This window comes from Cricetulus griseus, unplaced genomic scaffold (assembly GCF_003668045.3).
Source record: "Cricetulus griseus strain 17A/GY unplaced genomic scaffold, alternate assembly CriGri-PICRH-1.0 unplaced_scaffold_6, whole genome shotgun sequence".
NCBI lineage: Eukaryota > Metazoa > Chordata > Mammalia > Rodentia > Cricetidae > Cricetulus > Cricetulus griseus.
The window spans coordinates 825,150-830,846 of NW_023277363.1; the positions used below are offsets into that span (position 1 = coordinate 825,150).

General features: G+C 45.3%; 1 pseudogene; it reads right to left on the reverse strand.

Moving 5' to 3' along the window:
* Nucleotides 1–3,752: 3,752 nt before the first annotated feature.
* LOC113838372 lies at nt 3,753–4,250 on the reverse strand (annotated as a pseudogene).
* Between the last annotated feature and the right edge of the window lie 1,447 nt (nt 4,251–5,697).

The following is a 5,697-nucleotide window of genomic DNA, read 5'->3' on the forward strand; positions in this document are numbered from 1 at the left end:
TGGAGGTCTTTCCTGTCTGGGAGGGTCCAGTCTATGCAGCCACAGGCCCAGCAAGATCCTGGGGTTATGGGGACCTTGGGGTTTGAGTAGGGCTCAGGAGAGTTCAGGGAGGCAGAGAGCAAAAGAAGAGTGAGGTATTTCCACATTCATGGAAGTCCTTGCTCTCTGGGCGGGTCTACTCTATGCAAGCAGGTTTGCTCTCTGCTGTTGCGGGCCCAGAGAGATCCTGGGGTGATGGCGATCTTAAGGAGAAGTAGTGCTCATGAGAGGTCAGGGAGCCAGGACAGTTTTTCTATGCACAGCATTCCACCATAATCAGTAAATCACATAGATAGCCTACCAGACAACTTCTCATTGGATCCTTGACATGAGGAGGGTATCTGGAGGTTGCAACATAGTGATTAGGGTAAGGTCAGAGGATCAGCACATATTGCTGAGTCAGGGACTACATCTGGCTGGTTCTTTTATGCACCCCATCATGGCTGCTGAAGCAGGGTACTGGATGAGATTCTGGGCCCTTCAATCTCACAGTGGAATAGCTTTACTTTCAACCTCTGACTCCAGCAGTCCCAGCAGCAACTCCTTCCAGATACTGATCTGGTCCATTGTCTCTACAGACTGTTTGAGAGCCTATTTCTGAAAACCTGTGAATTTGGGTCAGCTTCTTTAAGTCGTTTCTGTTCTGTACACTTATGCATCTAAATAGATATATTTACTATGCTGTGTGATGTACTAATATTGGTAATTAAGTCTCAAATACTTAACCTTCATTTGCCTTAGCCTAGCTGCCAGGGCAGGATGATTATGTGACAAATTGTTGTAATTGACATGTAACTACAGTGAATTTTGTCTTATTCAAAAAATCTGACAGTGTAGAAAGACACAAACCTGTTTAACTATGGTTCAGGTATTGCAGGCTCACAGCATTCACCTGTGGTTCTCTCTCTCTCTCTCTCTCTCTCTCTCTCTCTCTCTCTCTCTCTCTCTGTGTGTGTGTGTGTGTGTGTGTGTGTGTGTGTGTGTGTGTGTGTGTGTGTGTGTGTGTGTGTGTCTCTTGCTATTCTCTCTCACAAAACACACAAGCGCAAACAGACTTTCTCCTCCCCTGACCATCATTCCCCTTTTCACCTTTCCATCTCATCTTCCTCTCCCTTCCTTTCCTTCCCTGTTTCCTCCCCTCTCCTCATTCCCTTCCTATTTTCTTCCATCAACTTCTCCTTCCCTCTTCTTCTCTTCCCTAGGCTCTTGCTTTCCTTCCTCTTCCTCTTCCCTCCACCTGTCCTCTCTTCCTCCTCACCCTACTCATTTCCTTCTTTCTCCTTCATTCCCTTTTCTTCCTACTCTCTTTTCCCTTCTGTTCTCTTCCCTTTTCCTTTGCCTTCTGTACTTTCATCCTCCTCACCCTCCTCCCTTATTGTCTTCCTTCATCTACCCCTTCTTTTCTCATCCTTTCCTTCAGAGCTAGTGTGAAGCTAAGGGATCAAGGCATGCCTAAATCCCTGAATATCCACATGCTGAGAGCAGCCAGAGTTTGTTTGCCCTCATCCCTTGCCAAGATGCCAGCAGACCCCAAGCAGTTATGTTTCAAGTGTATATGCCCTAGTGCACATACCAACTGATAAGCTCATGTGTCTCCAAGTTTACAGGGATTTGTTGTTGCTTATCTGACATCTAAAACAGCCCAAAATGGACTTCCTATGAATTTATAAGTTTCCTTTCTCTGGTCCCTGTTGCCTCTGAGTGTACAAATGAAGTGCCCTGGATGTTCTTAACCCAACCAACAACATATCACCCCATGGACACAACAGGCCAATCTTATTATGGTAGAAATTTCCCTTGGCCCCTTCTAATGAATGAATTGTCCACTGACACAGCCTCCAGGCTGTGTTTTTCCCCTGTTGTCCTTATGACCACTCAGGATCTGGCTTTGACTCTGCCCATGCTCAGCCTATTCCTCATTAACCAAGCCTGGATAAACCCAGAATAAGAACCTAGCACTTTCCCTCTTCTTCCTCACCATTCTCCTTACTTTTCTCCCCTTCTTCTCCTCCTCCTTCCAACCTTTCCAATACTCTTCTTCCTTGTATGCTTTCTCTTGCCTCACTTTTCTTTTCCTTGTTCCATTCTCCTCTCCTCTTCCTGCTATTGTTTCCTCTCCTCCCTGTCTCCCTGTTCCTTCCCCCTTCTTGTTCTCCTTTTAACATTCTCACCTTTCCTTCTCCACCACTTTCTTTCTATGTTCGTCTCCTTTCCCTCTGCCTTCCCCTCTTTTTGTTCCTTTCCTTTCCTTCTTCCTATCCTCCTCCTCCCCCTCTTTCTTCTTCCCTCTTCCCTCTCTCTTCTTCTCCAAATTCTCCTCCACTTCCTTCTTCCAATCTTTTTGCTCCTCCTCCTTTTCTTCTCCTCCACCCTTGCCCCTTCTCAACTTCCACCTTCTCTTCTTTTCCTTGTCTACCACTCCTCCCTCTTTCCTCCTCCCTCTTTCTTTTTTCCTCCTTCCTCCACTCTTCAACCTTTTCCTTTGCTTCCCCATTTCCTTCTCCTCCACCCCTTTCTCTATCATTTTCCTTTCTCTCCTTCTTTCTTCCCAACTCCTCCCCCTCAACTTCTTTCCTCCTCCTTTTCTTCTGCCCTCCTCTCCTCCCTCTCTTTTTTAACCTTCTCCTCTTCCTCTCCCCTTCTCCTCCCTCTACACTTCCTCCTATTCCTTCTATAACATTCTGCTCACTCAACTCTTTTACCTCTCCCGTTCTCCTGCTCTTCTATCTTCTTATCCTCCCTTCCTCACTCTACTGTTCCTCTTTTCCCCTTACTTCTCCACCACTACTTTTCCTATCCTTTTTTCCCTCTATTTCTTCCTAATCTCTTCACCTCCTCTTCTAATCCTACCCCTCCTCTCCTTTCCTCCTCCTCCCTTTACTCCTTCCCTTCCAACTCATCCTGCCCTCTCCCTACTCTCCTTCTTCTCTTTACTTCCCTCTTTCTTTGTCTTCATTCTGTCCTCTTCCTTCTCCCCTTTGTCTTTTCTTCTTCCTCCCTTTTCTTCTCTCCCTCCTCTTATTTTCCTCTGCTTTCTGCTCCCTTATCTCGTCTTCATCCTCCCTGCTCTTCTCTTTCCCCTCCTCCATGTCCTCTCATTTTTCTTCCTACCCTACTGTTCTTTTCCACCTATTTCTCTCATCCCCTCTCTTCCTCTCAATCCTCCCTATTTTCCTACCCTACCTAGCAACCCCTCTTCCCTTTCTAGTTATATCCCTTTTTCTTTTTACTCCTCCTCAATCCCTCCTCTTTTTCTGCTCCTTTCTCTGTTGAAACCAAGGCGTCAACCAGGGTCTGTTTAGCTATATCTTCAATCATTTTTACCTTATGAAAAGATTTCATATTTTTAATTATGTGCATACATGTTTTTCGGGTATATCCATTATCCTGTTTTTTTGGCCCTAGGAACAAGGGCATTTCATCATGTAATATGAACACCTAGTAAAAACTCATGATGTGGAAGAGATAGAAACACCAACATTTGAGCAATTTTGTCAAATGAGTAACAAAATTTTTTTAGTGAACATTTATTTGTTTTGAACATTTAATATTTTTATTTCTGAACAGAACAATAAGCAACCAGAAATATTAATCCCTGTTGTACCTGGATAGTTTTCAAGAACATCAAATATGAAATGAAGTCAGCAAAGATAGAAAGGTTTACTGTTCTAGGTGATAACAGAGTGGTCTGCAGACCGTCACAAGGCTTTGAATCAATATGCAACAGAGGCCACTATGTAATTGCTTGCACCAAACAGAGGAGTGGAATTCTCTGCTAGGTACTTAAGGAAACCATGCATATAGCTGGACACTGACATAAGACTGTGCCTGTTAAGTGACAAATGGGCCAAAGCAGTCCCAATGTTTACAAATAATCTCAGGAGTTGTACAGCCCCATAAATCTGAGACATCGGAATATCTGGGTAAGCAAGGAGGATTTCGGCATACTGGGGTTTTTCAAACTGGTAGAGCAGCTGGTTGACCAGCATCTTGTTGAAATTCTCTCTAATTCCATACAAAAATTCATCAATGGAAAATTCCGTATTATCAGAATTTCCCTGTGACTTCAAGAAAATCACATAGCTTGCGAGAATGTGATCTACATTCTTCTAAGCAGGGAGTTGGAAAAACTGCTTCTGCTTGTTTACCAAGTCCCAGTTTTCAACAAGACATGCTTTTAGTTCTTGAGGCAACTTCAATCCAACTCCCATTCTCAGGTTCACTGCCTGTATACACTGACCATTGGTGACAGCCCCAGCCACATTCTGATGAGGGACCTGGGATACTTGGCTGGTTGCACTGCCAAATCTGCTTTCTGGAGCATTTTTCATATACTCTTGCACTGTCACTGTAGGCATGGATCCTGAAGAAGGTTACTCCACATGAAAGCCTTGCTTCATGGAGTGATGACCTTCCTCCACAGAGCAGCCATTCTCTCCTGTGTTACTTTCCTCATCTGAAATATTTTTCACGTACTCTGGCACTGGCACCATAGGCATGTATCCTGAAGAGAGTTTCTCTACAAGAAAGCCTTTCTCCTCGGGGTTATTACTTTCTCCACATAACATGCATTTTCTCCTGTGCTACTTTCCTCAACAGTGTTGCTGTCCAGAACCTCAACACTCCCCAGAACAATTTTTTTCTCCGTGTTCCCTTTTTTGGCAGAGAGCTGTCTCTTTTTCTTAGCAGGGTGGCCTCTCTCCCCAGAGTGAACTTTCTCTGCAGAGTGAATTATCTTGGAAGATAGGCCGTTCTCTGCAGGGTGACCCTTTTTGATAGAGCAACTACTCTCTGCACTGAAGCTTTTCTTTGGAAGATTACCTCTTCCTGTGGGGCGATTTTACCCTGCAGAGTGTCCCCTATCTGCTGACTGACTCTCCTCTGTAGGGCTTCTTTTCTTCTGGGGGCGACTTCTCCTTGTCCTGTGTTCTTTCCCTGTGGAAGATCTTTTCTCCAAGGTGTAACCCCTTTCCAACAATCGACCCTCCTCTGCAGGGGGTCTTCTTATGAAGTGACCTCCCCTGTAGGGACATCTTCTTCTGCAAAGGATAAGCTCCTTGCCAAGTTGACTCTTTTGACTGAGCAACCTTCCAGTCCAGGGCCACTTTCTTCTCACGACGACTTCTCCCTGTGGAGTGATCTTTTGCTGTTGGAGGTCGTCTCTTTGCAGTCTTACCCCTGTCCACTGAGGGACCCTCTACTGCAGGGCAGCTTTGGATGCCGCGACCTCTCTTAGTAGTGCTGCCTTTACCTGCCAAGAATCTGCTCCATGACAATTTTACCAAGAAAATCCGGCGAACCTTCTCTGCACAGTGGCTTTTGATGGAGCTCCCTCTCCCTGCAGATCGACTCTGTTTTGCTGAGTAACCCTTCTCTTCTAGTTCTTGTCAGGCCGACCTCTCCCTACAGGTTGATCTTTCTCTGTGGAGAGTCCTCTATTCATAGAACGGTCTCCCTCTATCTGGCGATCCCTCTCTGCCCAGCTAATTTTCTTGGCTGTGCAGTTATTCTATTGTGGGTGATGGTTTTCCATAGAGTGTCCTCTCCCATCCAAGTAACTTTTCTAAGGAGATGGACTCTTCTTAGTAGAAAGACCTTTCCTTGCTGGTTGACGTCTCTCAACATGGTGGTCTCTCTCGTCATCGGAACCTCTCTCAG